Source organism: Eumetopias jubatus, unplaced genomic scaffold (genome assembly GCF_037043125.1).
Source record: "Eumetopias jubatus isolate StellerSeaLion01/CBP00866 unplaced genomic scaffold, mEumJub1_p1.0 scaffold_4, whole genome shotgun sequence".
Classification (NCBI taxonomy): domain Eukaryota; kingdom Metazoa; phylum Chordata; class Mammalia; order Carnivora; family Otariidae; genus Eumetopias; species Eumetopias jubatus.
In genome coordinates, this window is record NW_028274810.1 from 14287826 (window position 1) to 14307537 (window position 19712).

General features: G+C 51.4%; 1 long non-coding RNA gene across 6 annotated transcripts; it reads left to right on the forward strand.

Moving 5' to 3' along the window:
- Nucleotides 1-7: 7 nt before the first annotated feature.
- On the forward strand, nucleotides 8-16279 carry LOC114207909 (uncharacterized). Of its 6 annotated transcripts, none has more exons than XR_015767965.1 (6): nucleotides 8-119; nucleotides 1028-1127; nucleotides 2978-3057; nucleotides 11644-11754; nucleotides 15100-15199; nucleotides 15747-16279. It is a non-coding gene; the product is annotated as an uncharacterized LOC114207909 (long non-coding RNA). The 6 variants fall into 6 exon arrangements; XR_015767966.1 differs by lacking the exon at nucleotides 2978-3057 and adding an exon at nucleotides 10486-10603; XR_003608944.2 differs by lacking the exon at nucleotides 11644-11754.
- The last annotated feature ends 3433 nt before the right edge of the window (nucleotides 16280-19712 follow it).

Sequence of the window (19712 nt, forward strand, 5' to 3'; positions counted from 1 at the left end):
CATGCAAACAGGTCAAACCACCAAACCTGAAACCCAGAGAACACTTACCAAGGAAGGAAGTGCTGATGGGGCACTCAACAGAGCTCTCATCTAGTGTCAAACTAGAAGACTTCCTAGAGGTGAGCTTTGGGCTGGGTCTTCAAGGAGGTGAGAGAAAAAGAGGGGCAGCAAATATGAGCATGATGGGTGGGTATTAACAGACAAGGAGTGATGTGAGCAAAGGCAGAGAGGACAGGCGATGCCTCACGAACCATAGTGAGGAGTGACAGGCATAAGGCGGTGAACTTTTTGGGGACACATCTTAAGGACCAAACAGGGTTTTCTGAGCCTTCACAAAAAGCAATATGGGGGTCTGTAGTGGGATGAAGGTAAAAGGAAGGTGCTTTGGGAAGGATTCTGAATAAGGACACTCCAGGTGTTTAGGTGACCCCAGGGCAATAGGCTGGAATCTGAGGATTGAAAATTGAAAGGAAGAGGCCAATACCACAGCACTGATTGTAACTCCCAAACAGCACATCAAGACCAGAGGGTTAGTCCCCTCCTTCTCCAGTGTTTCAGATAGAGACCCTGTGCAGGGCGTGGACCCATCTCTGGCCTGCTTTGGGCACCGCCCCCCCCCCCCCCCCCCCGCCGCAGTCAGTGGGCTTTGTGCTGCCATCTGGTGGTGGCGGAGTGGAAGAACAGTCTTAGTGGTTCCAGGAGTCACGGAGGTGGGGGCGGCCAGGGAGGGTGTTGTGAGTGGAGGTTGGAGTTTGCTGAGGCTCTTTGAGCTGTAAAGGTGGTGACACCGGGGTCCTCAAATCCTTACTCTTTCTAAAAGGTGCAATTCTTTTGCTCTTTCAGTTGTCTATTTTTGGCCATTATTTAGCACAGGCTGGCACAGAGTAGGCATTTTCTCTTTCCTAATAATAATAATGAATTAACAATTGTTGAATGCTTACCATGCACCAGGTACTTAGATCTATTATTATCTTAATTATTCCTTATAACAACCTTGATATGAGTATATTATGATTTTTTTTAATAGAAGAAAGAACTGAAGCCATGAGCAATCTGCTGAGTCACTTGGTAAATATTTGCTGAGCACCATTGTATGTCATACTGAGCTAGGCACTGGAGACATGGAGGTGAGTGCCATGCATAAGGTCTGCCTTCCTGGAGTTAACAGCCTGGAGGAGGAAAAAGACATTATGCAAACAGTACCATAGTAATTAATTGATTTTATTGTGATTAATAGACTAAATAGGAGAAAAAGTACAGAGTACTTATAGATGGTAACTAACTTTTGAGTCCATTTGATTAAAAAAACATAAGCTTCTTCCAGCCTGACATGCATACTGCTGCATTACATGAATGAATACGCTTTTCTCTTTTCTTCTTTGGCTTTTACTCCCCTACTTTTGATTCTATCTCCTCATGGAATCTATATATTTTCTTTCACTCTTCCTAATTAAATCCTCTTCTCTGCCCATGCTATACCTTCTGTCTGCCATTATTATCATTTGTTGACTGCGTGCCTGCATAAGTGAATGAATTAGTCAATGAACTAATGAATGAACTCATGGACATGCTTATTACACAAACACATCACTCATCCACTGCGGGTCAGGCACTTGGTGTGCTTATGAAGACATGGGTCCTCCTCTCCAGTTGCTCAAGGTCGGGTGAGGGCAAAAACATGGCAAGAAACAATCACAAGACTGAACAAGCACACAGGAAAAAGAAAGCAACCATGCTGAGGTGCCTAACTGAGCCTACTTCTCCAGTGATCTGTAAATTCTGGCTGTCACAGCAGATCCTTTGCTCTTTGATAAATGTCCTAGGATGGTTACCCCATTTATGTTGTGTCAGAGGTATGGGTGTCCTTAATTTACCTTTCCAGTTTATTGGAATATCTCCCAAACAACTGGTTCCAAAACTTAGAGGCCCTTCGGATCACCTGGGAATCTTTAAAAATCACTGATGCCAGACTCTTACCCATCCCAAACATTCTGATTTAGTTGATCTGAAATGCAGCTTGGATACCAGGAATTTTTAAACCTCCTCCAGGAGATTCTAATGCACAAGTTTGGGAACCACTCTTGCAGATCCTCATGGATCTGGTCCGGAAGATGAATGAAATCAGATGGGAGTTTGAGGAGAGCAGGTGAGGTCCTGCCACCAGGGACTCGCTCCTGGGTTTGAAGGGCAAAGCCATGACTCCTAGAGGAAATAGCTCTGCCGGGCTCTAAGTCAATGGACGACATTGCAAAGTTGTTTCCACCATTTAACAGTCATTCTACACTCACTCTGTGCCTGCTTTGAGCCCAAGTCAGTCCATCTCTGCTCTCAAGGATCTGGTTGGGGGGGTGTGGGTCTAAAACATACAAGAGAATCTTGTATGATTGCTGGAAAGATGCAGGATGTCCAGGGTGCCACAGGGACACTGCGGTGTGGCATCTAATCTGGGCTCCCTGCCCTTTACATCATCTGCTCTTTTCCAGCCCTCTAAAGAGAGAACTTGACCAATAAAAATGTACAGGGCATCTCTTATATGTCAGGCACCAGGTACCAGGCAGTGGATGAGGCCCCTGAGGCAGTATAAGGATGAAGAAGAAAGATCCTTGCCCTCAAGGTGTTCACAGACTAGGGTGAAGAATTTTTCTTTCTCATTCCTCTCACATGAAACAGTCTGGGGTGAACCCCATCACAGAGTAGAAACCAGTGCTGTGGAACATGGAGGATGGCCAGGTCAGCTCTGACATCTAGAAGATTTAGATGTTCTGACATCTAGAAGGATCCTTTGCCGCAAACCTTAAAAGATGGGTGGGATTTCTGAGGGTGAACATGGAAGAGGAAAGCACTTCACTCCTCCTCACCTATTTTGCTAGAGTCAGGACATGCCCAGGGTGGAGGACAGAGTTGGGGATTGCTTCTTGGCCTTGCATGACCCATGCCCACTAACATTCCCAGCTGCACACTGCTTTCTCTTGACCAGCAGGGCACATGAGCAGCCTGTGATCAGTGGAAAGCCCCATCAACCACCACCATAATCTGGAAACAATAAGGCTTTATTGGGTAAGGCACTTGGGAATAGCAGGGCTTTGGAATCTCATTTCAATCCTCAATATCTTATTGAATTCAAGAAAAGGGGAAACTCAACATTGCCCAAGAGCAGCCTCTCTAAATATAAATGTTTCCTCAATGCATGGGACCACTTTCAATACCTCTTTTCCCCATTCCTGTCCTTGCTATTTTGCTTCCTGTCCACCTCATACGGTTCCTGCCTCTCACTTCCTCCTGACCAAATCCGGCACCAATGTTTTCTAAAATTAAACTAGTCTTTAAGATGTCTCTAGTTTTATTTTAGTTTTCTTCTCCCACCTTTTGTCCCTTTGCCTACCGTCTTTCTTCAGATTTAATTAATCAACAAACTTTCAGTGAGTATCTGTTAAGTGCCAGGTTCGATCATGGAGTGTCCATACAGAGAAATGCAGGGCTAGTCCTGGTCCTGAGCCCTTACAGTCCAACTGATAAGGACACATGGAAGTAGGTAGAGATAACATGGCATTAGCTGGCGTGGTGTTGTTGGTGATAACATGAGGCTCGGGTGGTTAAGGCTTCACATTTCAAGGGAGGGAGACTTCTACACTGGGTAGTAGCTGGAGTCTGCAACTACAAACACTCTGTGACTGGACACTAACCAAACACTTACTATGTGCCAAGCAATGTGCGGAATGTTTTCTTCCCAATGTCTCATCCAATCCTTAACAACTTCTTCAAGTAGGAACTTTTTATTATATCCATTCCACTGACGATTAAATTAAAGCTTCTATAGATGATGTAGCTTTCCAAAATCACAGAGCCAGGAAGGAGCTGAGCTGGGAGTCTAGCCCAGGCCCACGTGACCCCAGACATTAAGATTAAGGTTCGGGTCACTCTGCGGAGCCATCTCTGGCTCGAGTTTCCTGTGTGTGACATGGTAATTCCTCCTTCTTTGGTGGGAAGATTAAAAGAGATGCAAAAGAACACCTACCACAGTGCCAACACAGAAGGTTCCTGGGAAATAGTGGTTATAACCACTGCCATCATCATCATCATCATCACCATCATCGTTGTCCTTGTTACATTCTTATTATTGTTAATAATTCGTTGAAAACTGGAAATTCTTAGGTAATATTTTGTAGCAACTCTGGGTTCTGATTTTTTTCCTCAGAGAATTTTTACTGTTTTGGTTTGGTTTGGTTTTGTCTTTTGAGTAACTTGCCTCGGTTTAGAATGTGGTTATTTGTCTCTCTGCAATGTGCCTCACTGATGCGTCTGCTCAGTTCCTTTTTCTTTTTTTTCCCCCCTTATTCCGTTTTTTTTTTTTTTTTGCCTGTCTTTAGAAGGACTACCCTTGGTCTGCATAGCTTGATGATCAGCCAATGATTGGTCAGAGACCGTACTCAAGCACCTGAACCAGTAAAGCTTCCACCCCTTACCTATGGATCTGAGTGTGGGTTGAGGAGCAAATTCAAAGCTCAGGCAGGTTCTTAAGTCAGCTTTTATTTTCCACTGGATCCTCCCAGAACCTGCCTGTGTGTGAACACAGCCTCCCAGTCAGACAGAGATGTGTGGAGTGTTTATCTAGTCCCTCTGTGACTATCTTATTTCCAGATTTTCCTGTTAAATTTCTGAGTACTCTACTGGTCTGCTGCCCACCCCAAGCAGCATGAATCTTCAAGCAAACAGGGCTCTAGGCTTTCCCATTTGTTTCATTCCACATTTGCTACTTTTACTGAAAACTCCGCTGAACATGGGACTTTTGCTCTCCCCTCCAAATCAAGAGAGCCTCCTCCAGCAATGATACTGTTGGTTTTCATAGCCAGCCACACCCTGGTAGCTCTGCCTCTCCCAAGCTTGGAGGTAGGAGGGCAGATCTGAACAAGAACACCACAGACTCCCATTGTTCTGACCAGGAGCTCAACAATTTTTTATGAATAAACATTTTTCAGTGTGTTATTTTGTATTTGATCAACTTTCAGAGCCCTGAAATGATTATTTTTGACAATTTTGTCCAGTTTAACATTATTTTTGGATGAGAGGATTTGCCATAGCTGGAAATCTTACCAGTTGTTGTTTTTAATGGACTTATACTTTTATGTTCCAAAGACACTCGTATTTTATTGAGCTAAAGCATTATGCTACCTGGGAGGGCTAGAGTTAAAATTAGTCCACTAATTCACTTTTTTATGGGAGCTTGTGAAAAATTAGCTAATGTACCATTATTCATCCACCAAAGAACAGCATTCTAAGGAGTAGGACTTTGAAGGACAAAAATTGTCAGATGCCAAATCCAGGGTCCACAATCAGGAATCTCTAGAGACTTGGTGTCCGAGGGGATAATACTGCAGCACTCTAGTTATTTTAGAATTTCAAAAACCCTCAGGAAAAGTCACACCTTTACTTGTAACAAGGCTGCCCAGGCAAAACAGAATGTCAAGTGGCTTTACTTTGGGCTGAATTCTCACACTTGAGCGAGGCAGTCAGCAGCCTCTCATGCTAGCCAGAAGCTATGTTGGTTGTTATAAATGTTCACATTGCTTACAGTGGATAGGCACACTCATCATTACATAATAAAAGCAGTTTGTTTTGCAGGCAAAATGATCCCACACATGGGGTTCCTGGGGGTGGGTGGGGAGGATATTTTAAAAGAAGTTTTCGGTGGGAATGACCAAAAAGCAGAGCTATAAAGGATGGGAGTACCTGGGAGCCTGACTAAGCCCACTTCAGGTGTTACTTGGCCCTGATCCCCTATTTGACTCCCACGCACATCCTCACCTCAGGATGTTGTTTGGCGAGGCCAACAGTTCACCACCTCACTCCCTGCCCTGTCATGCCTGCCCACTCCCACCACTCTCTGGCCCTCTGCTAAGTAAAGACCCCATTCTCAATGACACAAGCTTCGGCCCCTGAGAAATAGCAGTGGGACAGACAGGCGAGATCATGGGCAGCTGTGCTTGGGAGAGGGAGTTTGCTTACCATCAGGAAGACATTCCACCAATCCCAGTGTGCCAAAACACACCTGAGGACCGGGGATGGGGTTGGGGGAAGTGAGCAGTGGGTTTCCAGCATGCTGGATGTGCCCAAGAAGTGGGGAGGTACCTCTAAGACACCGCTGTACTGAGTGCTCACCTGCCCGCACAGGATTCACCCAGAGGGGAAGGGAGGGGTCCGGAGGAGAGCCGGTAAGTATGAGGACAGGTTGTGAGTCGCGATGCTAGAGATGTCAAATTTGGTCTGGGGCCCAAAAAGTCTGAGAGCCTCCTGGCCCTGAGTGCTCACCAAGTGAGTGCTTAACCTCCCTCTCCCTCCCCTCTCGGGAAAGTCACACAATTACAGTTCAGAGCAGCACTTGCTATGGGAGATGAGCGGACAAAAACAGTGGCCTCCTAGGGCGCTAGACCCAAGTCAGCCTGGAGAGGCTGGGAATGCTGCTCTTGGACGAGTGGGTGCTTAAATGGGCTTGTCCGGCAGAGGGGTTTGTGTTACTTAACTACACTAAAGCTCCAGTTTCTGGACATTATTTGCAGAGCGGGGAGTGGGAGGATTGATGGCAGTAACAGGACCTCAGGTAACTGGAGGTGCTGGGGTTTGGAGTTTGACAAATAAGTGGAAGAAAACCCAAAAGTCCCGTCGGGTCTCCTTCCCATCATAAACCTCACCCCTAAAGGTAACCATGGTAAACCACTTGCCAATAAAAGAAATCTTGATTCAAAACAAATAAAATAAACGAGTCGGGGGGGGAATATTTTTAACCTTCAAAATCTCACCTGCCTTTTTTTAAGAAGCCCTTGGTTAGCAGGTATGCAGGGAGCCAGGTGCTGGTTCAGAATATCTACCTCCCATTTCTCCCGTTTTGGGGGGGCTTGGGGGGTTGGGCAGGGTGCCTCTAACGTCCCCAGGCGGCGGCAGACGCAGCCTGTGCCGCAGTGTGCAGTTGACGCTGCGTGTGGCGCCCTCTAGTGGCTATGCGCAGTACATGCATCTGGTCCTTTCTGCAGAGCTGATTTTCCACCTCTGTGTAGGTCCAGTGGAACTGCTGGGGGTGGGAGCAGATTTCACAGCCAAGACAAGAGAGCTTAGGCCAGGCTATTATTCCATGCCGGTTATTAAGCCCTTCCTATGTGCCAGGCACTGGGCTAATACAGGTATTATCATTCATTCATTCATTCATTCATTCATTCATTCATTTATACCTTCCATATGTGCCAGGCTCCTCCTAGGAAATCACATGTAAGCAGAGACCCCATAAAAGAAGCAAGTCCTGAGAAGGTTTGGGGTAAGAGTCTTCCAGGGAGTGGGGACAGCCAATACACAGGCGCTGCAACAGGGATATGCTTGCTGGGGTTGGGGATAGGCAAAGAGGCAGCTGGCCCAGCCAAGTGCACACGGGAGGTGGTTGGAAATGAGGTCAGAAAGGTATCCAGGGCACAGATGGTGCAGAGCCTTCCAGGCCACAGAAGAGCTGTAGGTTTAGTTCTAAGGCCAGTAAACAACCATTGGATTGTGAACAAAGGCATGACACAACCTCATTTACATTTTTAAAAAATTCACTCTGGCTTCTCTGCAAAAGCACAGATAGAAGCAGAGAGATCTGTTGAGAGCCCAGGTGAGAGATGGAAGTATCTGGTACCTGCCTCGCTCCTTGGAGGAGCCGAGACATCAGAGTCTGAATACATTTTGAAGGTAGAGACAATAGGATTCGCTGATGGCTTAGTAAAAGGCTGTCTCCAGGGTTTGGGCCTGAACAACTGAGTGAGCAATGGTAATGACAACGGGGGAGGGTCAGGTTTGGGGGCAAAGGAGCAGAAAGGAGAATTCTGTTTGGGACATGCCAAGTTTGAGTTGCCTATTGGAAATCTAGGTAATGAGGTCAAGTGCACCTGAGCAGGGCTCTCTATCCTTTTCCTCCTCTCGTTATGTCTCTTTCATAAACCCCCCTGGGTCTCTTTCCCATTGGAGGGCCACACCTCCTCCATTCCACCTCCCAGAAGGAAAGTCCACCCAGAGCAGTTATTCCAAACAGAAAGACCAAAGGGCATCGCTGATCTTCCAGGGCCACGCCTCAACTAAATGGCAAAGTCAGAGTAAACCTTGAGATTCTGGGCTCCTCAGACCCTCCAAAAAATAATTAGAAGATGAGAAAACCCTTTTATGCAAGCTGGCAGGTCTCTCTTCGTGTGGCTGAGCCCATCCTACTATGGGAGTGTGGACCCGTGGACCCCAGCAGGGAGCAGGCGGGACCATATGTTCCAAGGCCAAGTCCGAGTCCTCTCTGTTCTCCACCACCACAGCCACCTGGCAGAGGGAGTCGGGCTCCCATGGCATCTTTGCACCCATCTCCTGAGGTCTGCAAGTCTGTCTCCCCTGCCAGTCAGCGAGCCATAGGAAGGAGGCGGCCACCACGTCTCCTTGAATGTACAGTGCCCAGCACTGCCCAGCCCCCCTTGTGCATTATGAGCTCAGGTATTTCCAGGTCACAAACCCTGTTCAAAACTCCTCCGGCCCCCCCTTCCTCCCAACCCACATCTGGACACTGGGTCCCATCTCTAGACTGCAGTCCGCTCTTCCAAACAGACGAGTGGGAAGGATAGGGCCACTACTAATAAATGGTTGCTTCCTCCTGAAGTAGAAGCGTCGGCCCTAATGTGGCACAAACACTGACCCGAACTAGGGCCCCGTTGGTGTCAGACCCTGCTATGTCCTACGCTTCTGTGTGGGAACCAAGGAGAGGGCCACAGGGCTCAGATGCCATGGAAGTCGTGTCCGTGGGGGAGGTGAGCGTGTCAGGGAGGCCCCAGCCCAGACCTAGCTGTCTGGGTAATGGCTCTCAGGCCTTCCCCCTGCCCCTCTGACCATGACTCCACGGGCTCCTCCCCCTCCTCTCTCTTCCTTTGCCCATAATGTGGGTGTTCTTCTCTTCTCATTCCATCTACACTCTCATCCTGGAGGATCTCATTCTCCCTTCGCCCCAGCTCCAAATACACCATCCCCAGCCCCTGGCCTCTCCCCTGAGCATCAGGCCAGCATTGTAGCCTGCCTAGTTGCCAAGGACCGGCCAGCCATAGCAGCCCTGCAACGCTCATGTCTGCCAGACCGCCCCTTGCTATGGGCTCCATCCCCCAACACCCACTTGAGCTCACATGTGCAGGGGCACACACACGTGCCACTGTTCTGAGACCCTCGCTTGGCCAAAAGCCTCGCCGCTCTCCCTCCCCCGCAGTGGCTCCCTGCTGATCTTTTCTCTTTACTACCCTGACCACCGCTCAGTCCCTTCCTCCCTGTCGCCCTTCCTCCCTGTCAACACCTCCTCCTCACTGGGTTCCTGCTTTTGCTCTCAGATCAGCCCCCACACTACATCTTCATGACAAATTTCATTACGAATTATATTACATTCCTAAGTTATCTTTCTGAAATCTAGCTGGATCCTGTCACTCTCCTACACAAAACCCTCAAAAGTTCACTCTCATCTATAGGACAAGATGAATCAAACTCCTCAGCATGGCATTCGAAGCCTTCCCCAATCTTCCCCAATGACCTTTCCTGTCTCCCCATGTCCTTCCACGCGGCTCCCTCCAGGCCTGCTGTACGACCCGGTATTCCTGGGACAGGCAACACTCCTTCCGTATTCTAACCCCCTTGTCTCCTTATCCTGGAATCTACTCATCCATTTAGGCATTTATTTAACAAAGATGTATTGATGAGCCTCAGCATCCCAAGCCCTGGGCATACAAGAAAGAGCAAAATCCTCAAAATCCCTCTTCATGGAATTTGTATTCTAGCAGCAGGGAATAAGACAGTAAATGGATGTGTAAATAGCTAATTGACAGGTAGAGATAAATGCTCTGAAGAGAAATACAGCATGATAAGGGGCAGGGTAGGGGTTCCTGTTTGAGTCAGGCTGGCCCGGAGAGCGTTTCTGCAGGGAGTGAATGCAGGGGTGAGGTGTGCAGACGTCCCCATGCAGAAAGCCCCAACCCTCGCCACAACACCCCTTCAAGGCCTTTGGACATTCTTCATAAGGACACCTCTCCAATACCCCATCTTTTATGAGGGCTTGCCTTGTCTTAGGCACCGTCGTACTTTATTCTTCAATTGAAGCCAATTCATTCTGCCCTGAGTCAGAGTCATTTGCTGACAACTTGAAGGATCTACTTTCACTAATGTTTGTTGAGCACCTCCTACAAGTCAAGCCTGCAAGTCAAGTGTTCCCCCGTGGTGCTGGAGCTTGTGCCTGGTTTAGAGCTGGGGCTAGTGAGTCAGACAGACCATAGACCATCTCCTGTCTCTCGTACCTGTTTACTGGTTATGTGGCCGCCCGCCAGTAACTCAACCTCACTAAGCTTCAGTTTCTGTGTTTGTAGAATGGGAATGAAAATAGTACCCAGCTCTGTTAGATATTATAGTTAACATAATCCTGGGCAGAAGGGTTTCAGTGAGGTCCTATTGTGTTTTTCTTAGGAACCATGCCACCTTCTTTACGATCTAACTCTGCGGTCCCACCTTTCTTAGAGGAAGAGCTCTGCTTCTTTCCTAAAAGCTCATGAACCACAGAGAAGGTGCAGCTAGAAGAGAAATGGTATGCAGTCCATTGTGAAGTGACTTCCAGCCCCCTCCACTGCTGCCCCAGAGATCCATCGTGCTAACCTCACTACAACCATGACCTTGACCATGACCATATCAACCCAGGGGAAGGGCCAGCTGGCAGCTCCATTCTCATCCCCCCATCACCCGAGAAAGGGGGGCCTGGGGGAGGGGCTGCAGACACCCCTGTATCTTCAGGTCCATGCCCAGCGGGGCCTGGGGACCTCTGGATTAGGGGAGCACTGGCTTAACCCAGCAGCTTCTAAGTGCCAGAGTTGAGAGAAAAGAGGAAGTCCTTTGGGGTGTGTGGACCATTACAGAACAGCTCTGCCTAGAACTAGAGACCTGTGGGGAGTCCTGTGCCACATCCTCAAGGGAGGAAGAAACACAGAGCTTTCTATTTTTCTGGGAGCCTTAGTACTTTTCCTTTCTCCCATCTAATTTCGGCTTTCCTGGGCATCTTTCTGCACCTCTCCCACGTGGCCACTGAGTGGCACTGTTGCATGATCCCGGAATTTCCGGAGACCAGAAGGCAAGCCAAGCCGGGGCTGGGAGTTTGCAGGGGCGGGGGGGAAAACACCGTTTCCAACTCCCTGTCCCTCTGTCTAGTCATCCCTTGCCTCCCTAGGCCTTTGTCCACTTCCCTTCATTTTTCCGGGTGCATCCTGGCTCTGCAACACCAGGAAAGTTGCCAAGATGTCTCCATCTCCTCCATTCTCTGTTTTCCCTTGTCCCTAATTCAAAGCCAGGGCAGAGAGGCTGAGTCATCCAGAACCTCAGATCTGAGCTCCCTGGACAAGGCCCTGCTGCCTCTCCAGACCAGAGCTCATTCCATTTAACAAACACATATTTGCCACCTGATACTCTCCACTCCAATCTTTCACTCCCCTGACTCTACCTCAGCTTTAGGGGGAAGGCCACACCTGACTGTGTGGCAGTCAGGCCCCTGCTTTGTTCTTTATGATTTCCTTGGGTCTCTTGGTCTGTCAAATGTCCCATAGGGCCTTTCGTTATCCCCCATTTCTCTCGCTGCAGGGTCGGCCCATTTTCTCTCCGTAGGGCTTCAGAGCTGAAGAATCCCTGAGTTCCCCTTGTAATGACCCTTCTTGGATTCAGAGAACATCATTAAGATGCGCTGAGCATCAGGTTAGCACTGTTTTGAATTTTTTCAGGACTCATTCCAAAGTGATTTAGCATCTCCAAAATTCCTTTCTCCCTTTTTAAGCAGGCAGTGAGACGTGATGGGGGCTGCTGACTTGGGGGTCAGAGGGGCCTGGGCGTGAATCCTATCTAGAATGAACATTGTGACCTTGAACAAGTCACATGCCTCTCTGAGCCTCCATGTCCTCTCAGCAAAAATAGTTATCCTAGGAGCACTTATGATACTAGTTAATGAGATATGTACATTTGTTTACACGGGGCTCCCGTTCCTTAGCTGGGATGAGATCGAAGAACTAGTCCTAGCTCAAGAAGGGGGTCATATATATCATGTTGTCCAGCTTTCCCATTTTACAGATGAGAAGGCTGACGCTCAAAGAAGGGAATTGATGTACCCAAGGTCACAAACCCAAGGTCACCCAGGTAATGGCAAAGCTAGGGCTGCAACTGCCAGGCTGGTGGATTTTCCCTGTTAAGTGGCTTCTCGCTTGTCTGCTCTATTCTCCTGGTCCATGGACTAAGGCAGTACAGAGGTGAGAAGGACATAGGAGCGGGAGAGGGGGAAGGAAAGAGATTTCTCAAGCAGACTCCCTGCTGAGCGTGGAGCTCAATCTCAAGACCCTAAGATCATGACCTGAGCTGAAATCAAGAGTCAGCCCCCCAACCGACCGAGCCACCCAGGCGCCCCCCCCCCCCCCCGCCCAGTGACTCCTTTTCTAATATTTAACTCATGTCACATCCTCCATGAAGCCTTTCTGGACCCTCAGATTCAGAGCTCAGAGAAACAGTCAGGCCCAGACGAACCAGCCACGGAACGTGGACACTAAGGAGTCAGTGTGTGCCAGGCTGCGTTTGTGTGACAAAAGCAGTGCTAACCCCCACCCCAGCTCTCCCCACCCCCCACCGCTCTGGGCTGATCGGGCCACACCTGGGTCAAAAGGCTCTTTTCTGGGGACCTCAGCGTGAGGCCCACTTGAAAGTTAGAGTCATTTTCAGAGAACGGCAAGGCCCCAAGAGCAATTACCCCAGCAGTGTCCCAAGAGAACGGGTTCTTCAGAAGCAGGGGCCTTCCAGAGATGCCCCATCTGGGGGCTAAAAGGCAGAGGGGATTGTTAAGCTGCGGGGTGCAGCAGAGTCGGTGCATCTGCCAACATTCACTGGTTCGCAAACACTGCTGGGGCCATTGCTCTATGCCTGGCCTGGACCAGACACACAGATGCAGGCAGAAGACACAGGCACCTGCCCTCAGGAGGCTTCCTGCCCAGCGGAAGATAGCGTGGGGATAGAGACAGGCCCCCAGAATTCAGTATGATGGGTATGATGGGTCTGTGCCCTGGGCAGCGTGCAGGCCTTGCACTGCTGGGTGGAGACCAGGGAGAGGGTCCGAAAAGGCTTCATGGAGGATGTGACATGAGTTAAATATTAGAAAAGGAGTCACCGGGGGGCGCCTGGGTGGCTCGGTCGGTTGGGGGACTATCTCTTGATTTCAGCTCAGGTCATGATCTTAGGGTCTTGAGATTGAGCTCCACGCTCAGCAGGGAGTCTGCTTGAGAATTCTCTTTCTCTCCCCCTCTGCCCCTCCTTTCCCCCCCACCCCCTCATGTTCTCTCTCTCTCAAGTAAATAAATAAGTCTTTTAAAAAGTAGTCATTGGGGTGATGGGGGGTGGGGGAACCAGGGTGTTCTGGGTGAGAGGCTGCTAGCCAAAGCAGAAAGACCTGGAACCATTTGGAAGTTCCTATTTCTTGAGCCCATCCTGCAGGTGAGGCACTGAGATAAAGTCTCTGTGCACATTGTCTGATTTGGTCCTCAGAACAAGCATTAGGCATTAGTCCCATTTTACAGATTGGAGCTCGGAGAGGAAAAATACCCCACCTTGAGGTCACGTGAGGGGCAAGCGCAGAGCCAGGACTCAACCCCAGGTCTGTCTGACTTTAGGACTTGATTTAATATGTCTGTTTGAAGCCAGGTAGAGCCATCAGGGCTTTTAAGAGGGGGACAACGTGGGGGTGGGGGGAACACCAGATCATGAAGGGCTCTGTTTGCCTTTTAGAACATGTAGTCTGGGTCACAGCAATAGGGAGCCAAGGAGGACTTAAGAAGTAAGTGGCATGATTGGATTTACACTTTAGGAAGATCACTATGGCAACCATGGGGAGAAAGGACCAGGGGGAGCTAGTCTGAACATAAGTGGCTCAGACCCCACCTGCGGGTGGCTGAAACCAGGGTAGCAGGGGAGGGAGAGGGAATCAGAGAGAAGTGAACAGTTGCCAAGGCCAAGGGATGGACTGAGTGCAAGGAATGTTGGGGTCGGGGAAGCAAAGAGAGCTGATAGGGCTCCCGAGTTTCTGGTTTCGGCAACAGGGGAAAAGGTGGTCTTTCTCCCAACCAGGGGAATATTAGGGAGACGCAGTCCTGGGAAGTGAGGCTGATGAGCCTGCAGCTCTGGAGACAGGCCTGAGCTGAAGACAGAGCACCCAGGGAGCCAGCCGTGGGCAGGGCCGGGAGCCAGCTCAGCTGCCTGGAACATAAGTGCAAGGAGCTGGGAAACCTTTGCTCAGGACCTTGACCTGACCCAGGCCAGCTGGCTCACGTGATTGAGCTGATTACCTCTGAGCCACCGGGGCTCCGTACAGATGGGAGCCGTCCAACAAGCCAGCTGTACAGTATGAATCGTCCCTCTTACAGTTGGCAGGCTGGGACATTCAGAGATGCACCCCCACCCCCACCCCGCCAATATCCAGGCCACTGCAGGCAGCCTGAGCAAGCCACCACAGCTTCAGAAAGAGTCTTGAGTCAGAAAAGCCAAGAGACACAGTGATTGAAGGGGACACCACCAGCATGCTCGGAACTGCCCTCCACAGGCAGCTGAAATTACAGGTGATCTAGGGGATGTGGTTTGGAATACCAAAAGCATCCCTGTCACAGCCCACCATAAACCTCTCCACTTTCATTCCTAAAAGAAAACGTGGCGACAATGCCGAGAATGGTCTGCCGAAAGCAACACTCAGCGTGTGCTATGGCATAAGCCCTGTTCTAGATGCTTTACATCCCAGCCACCCAATGAGAGTTTACGGTAGGGAACTGAGTCCTGGAGCTAAAACATGGCAGGCTTGGGGGTGGGCCCTAGACCCACCGGCACCAGGGGTTGTACTTCAAGCGCTGCTCCATTCTACCTTTGGCTGTTATCAGCACGGGCAAGAGGGTGAGACCACCAGCATGGTGCCTGACCCAGAATAGTGGCTCCAAAAGGGAGGGAAAAGTCCACCCCCTTCAATCATTCCTTAATGCCCTCTTTTTGTTTTTTTGTTTTTTTGTTTTTTTTTTGGCCAAGGCTTGCAGTACAGGAGCCAAGGCCCAGACCTCCACAGAGGAGTTCCTTGGAGGCAGCAGGAGTTAATCTCGGAAGGCTTCCTGCAGGAGGCAGCCCTCAGGTAAGTAGGGGGCTGGGATGATGCTCATTCCACTTCCAGGGGAAGTCCTTGGACATCAGACATGATGCACACTGGCAGGGCACAATCATGACAGCAGCAACAAAAGGTCACACTCTTCCTCACTGACCAGGCTTCCCACTTTTCCAAGTGCATTCACATGAACTCTCCTCTTCAATGCTAACAGATGAGATTTTAATACACACTAATAGTGAATGTTAGTTTCCTTCCTCTTCCCTTCCTTCCTTCCTTCCACTCTCTTTAAACTCTACGAAGCAAGGGGAGCCAGGGGACAAATGCTATCCTTCCCATTTTACAAATAGACCGAGGCACAGAAAGTTTGAGCGATTGACTTTGGGTCACACAGCTCTGCATGCCTAGATGAAAGCCGCAGGGGGAGGGATGCTCAGCCCCGGGCCCTGCAGATGTGACAAGCATCAGTAGAGCTGCTCCAGGCAGGGGCACAGGGTGGAGACTTCCAGGTCCCGAGTCTTGTGCCACTGCCTTGACTCCACCACCACCCAGCTTCTAAAACAAGACCTCCCATCAGGTTGGGCAAACTCGACAGCACGCCCTACAGGTCTGGAAGGTCCGCTGGACTGAAGCCATGATCCTAAGACCAGGAAGCGAGCCCAGAGGGCTGGCACCCGGCTACCGGTCGAAGTGGGCAGCAGAATGGAACAGTGATTTGTAGAGTCAGACTTCTTGAGTTCCATCCCAGCCTCACCACTTACCAGCTAAATTACCCTGGACAGCGACTTGTCCTCTGTGAGTATCTTCATCTATAAAATAGAGATCATGGCATCTTTCCCCCGAGGTGGTGCCAGGGATTCCATCAAACGACCTATGGACAGCTGTCAGCCGGTGCTTGGACCCACATTCCATGCCTCCCTGACCTGCTTCCTGTGGATCGGAGGGGGTGGTGCTGCCACAGTGGGCCCAGCGGGTTGGTGGGGGACCAAGCATCAGCGGAGGTGACAGTCACGAAAGGAAGGAGAGCCACTGCTCTGGGAGTGACACCTGCTGGAGTCCTCTATGCTCATGAATTGTGGTGGCAAAAATAAAGAGACCCTCCCTCTTGTACCTGCAGTGCCTCCGTGTGTGTGTGTGTGTGTGTGTGTGTGTGTGTGTGTGTGTGTGTGTGTGTGTTGGGGGCTGGAAGTTGCGGGGGGGCATGGACGCACCCTGTCATAAACTCTTCCTTTCAGTGACTGTAGTCACAGAGCTCAGGAAGCAACAACTTCAGATCACTGGCAGCTCACTCCAAGGAAGGCAAGGCACGGCCCCCAAGCAGGAAACCTGACTGAAGGGCAAAGGAGTGGGCATTAGGGGTTTGATCCGCCCCCAGGGAGGGATCAAGAGGGCACTCCTGCTGTTCTTTTGTGGCCAAAAATAAGAACTGGTGACCTCTTTAGGGCTGGAGAGAGCTAACCGTGATGAAACAGCTAGCTAGGTTAAGCTAACTGGCTGTCCACTATAACTCATTTAATCCTGATCACCCTGTGAGGAGTTCCACTGTCCCATGCACCGAATTAGAAACTGAGGCTCCGAGGGTTTAAATAACTTGGCCAAGTTTACACAGCTAGCAAGTGTCAGAGGTGGGAATTGGGTCCATGTTCTTTTTCTCACACAGCACGGCCAAACCAAGACAGACTTCTCAGGGTGGGACCCACACCCTGAGCCCTAGGACAATGGTGTTATGTTTCTTTTTCTTTCTTTCCTTCTTTTCTTAATTTCTCTCCAGTCGTTGACACTCAGATCAGGCTTCAAAGGGGGGAAGGAGGATGACATACCCTTGAGGCCAATCAGATGGGACAGGAGCCAGGGGTCGGAGGAAGATCCCAAAGACGGAAATGAAATTGGAGGGCTGCTCGCTGAACCCAAGCAGGGTGGTGTGGGAGCCAAGGGTGTCTGTCCTAGAGTCATAGACACCTGATTCGTGTCTCAGAGCCACCGCTTAGTGACCTCAGGCTGATTGCTTCCCCTGTCTCTGCCTCAGTTTCCTTTCGCCTGAAACGGTACCTATATAAAAACTAGCTCACAGAGCTGTGAGGATCCAGCCTCCCGCTGCACTGGGGTTACTTAACACATGGTAGGCACATGTTACCAATTAGCACGATTATTCATTCTCCCCCAAGAGCTTTTCTCAGTCCACGGCTTTCATTTTAACAAAGGAGGGCAAGGAAAACGTAGAGGTGTTATCAAATGGATGTCCGTTGTGCTTCCATTGACACGAGGACCCGATGTAGCCAGAAGGAGAAACAGAGCCTTGCAGCGCTGGGCAGGAGAGGCTTCCAGGAGTGTGGAGCAGGGACTGGGGGACAGTTTGCTGAAGGCGTAGGAATGGCTGAAACCTCAGGGCAAGTGAGGAGTGGGGTATACTGGGAGGCAGAGAGAATGGGCCAGCCAAACGTGCTGATCGGGCTCTTCGAGAAGCAGCCACAAGCTAAGCTCAAGGCTGGGAAAGTCATGGAGAAAGTCATGGAGACTTTCACAGGGAAGCCAGTGGAGAAACCATCATTTGTGGAGTGTCTGCTGGGGGCTAAACTCTTCCCATGAGCAACTTAACCATTGCAACAGCCCTCATTTTGCTGATGAGGACACTGAGGTCCAGAGACCTGAATTCATTTACCTAGCACCTGGCAGGGATTTCAGTCCCAGCCTGGTTGGCTCCAAAACTTACCCAGGCCACGCTCAGGCTGGGACACTGAGAGGCTAGCTTCTAGAAGCTCCAGACCAAACCAGTCCTGCTTTATAGTCATCTATCATCCTTAGAGCTCACTAAGGTCATTGCCCTCCTGGACCGCTCTGGCTAGGCCCCCAGTCTTAAACCATACCTAGCAGACTACCCTGACGAAATGCTGGAATTCCACAGAGCCGGACCTTGTAGGCTCTCAGAACTTCCATCACAAGCTACAGGCCTAGAGAGGAAGGCTCTCAGCAAGGAGGGCCCAGCAGGAGCCTCCCTGGGACTGGAGCCCCTCTGCACCTAGGCTCTGTGTCTGGGGCACTCTGGGCTCAAGGAATCACTGTTTGGAACTGAGACCAGAACTCCCAGGGGCATGCGGCTGTCACGTGGCTCCCAAGAGCACCCTGGACCCTCTCAGATCCACCACCTGAGCAGAGGGCAGGCTGGGCTTCCCATACACTTACTTCCAAAAGCAAAGGGCATCCTCCTCTGCCCGCCCCCGGTCCCTGGGTGCAAGGGCACCAAGAGCTGCCGTCCCAATTTCCCAGCCCGGTGGGCCAGTAGGCTCCGTTAAGGTCTGTGAGGGGACCGGTTTTGTGAGTAGCAGGCCTGGGGCTACTGCAGGGCCGGAGCCCTCCCTGCCCGGCCCTGGGGGGCGGGAGCCAAGAGGGCCGGCTCTGCAGTTCTGCCCGTTCCTGGGGCTCATTGGCAGGAAACCTAGCAGCGAGTTTCAGCCACACTGCGGGCCGTACCTGCTGCACTCCCTTGCGAAGCCAGGGCTTTGGCTGGGGAGAGAGAGCTGGGGAGGCAGAGCTGGAGGAGAGGGCGAGCCGGCGCGAGAGGGGGTCTGCAGATTCCGTCTGGCAGCATCATCATAATAGCAACACATTTCCCGCGGGGTTGGATCCCTCATCGGGCCTGGGATAGCTGCTATCGATTGTTTCCTCCTCGCCTACTTCATTATGTTGGCAGGAGCCTCTCATGACCGCCCCTCAACTTCTGTCCCCGGTTCCCCGGCCCCGGCGGCACCCAGCTGAGTTCTCCACGAGGTTCTGGTTAGTAAGCTGGGCTCTGCCACAGCATGGGTGTTCTCCTCGTAGGGTGGGGGCCGATCCCCGGGGGGCCAACTCAGCGGCCACCTGCTCGGCTCTGGTCCCCGCCGGCCCCTTTAATTCGAGTTCGCAGCCGGGCCAGGTGCGGCGCTGCGTGGCGCGGTGCGGCGCGGTGCGGCTGCGGGCGGCGGCCGGGCGCTCCGTACGCGCCGCCCGCGGGACTGCAGAGCCGGCTCCCGGCTGGCCGCCTGCACCCCTACCGCCGCCGCCCGCAGCCGCCGTTCCGCCGGCGCTCGCGGTCACCCAGGAACATGGAGGCCCCGGGTGCCCAGCGGGAAGGGTAAATCGGTGTCGGCGCGTAGGGGCTGCGCGTGCCGCTTCCCCTGCCCGGGCTGCGGCGCGCGGAGGGGCTGCGGGGCACCGGGCGGCGCAGCCTGCAGCGCGGCGGACTAGGGCTGAGTCCGGGCCGGGCGAGGGGGGCTGGCGCTCTGCGTAAGGAGAGGGCACGGAATGGGCTCGGGACCCTTGGGCTGCGCACGGCGCGGGCGGAGGGCGCAGCGAGGCGCTGGCGGGTGATGGGAAGTGCAGCTGACGGGCAGAACCGGGTCTGGTGAATAGCGCCGGTTGGTAGGACCCGAATCACTTGGGACGCCGGCCTGCATTCCCCTCTCCGGCTCCGAACGAAAACGGCTTTGCGGCTGAGCGGGGCTTTTCCGCTTCCCCGGGGCCGTGCGCTGCGGCGGAGCCCCCGCGCTTAGGAGGAAGCGGAGCTCCG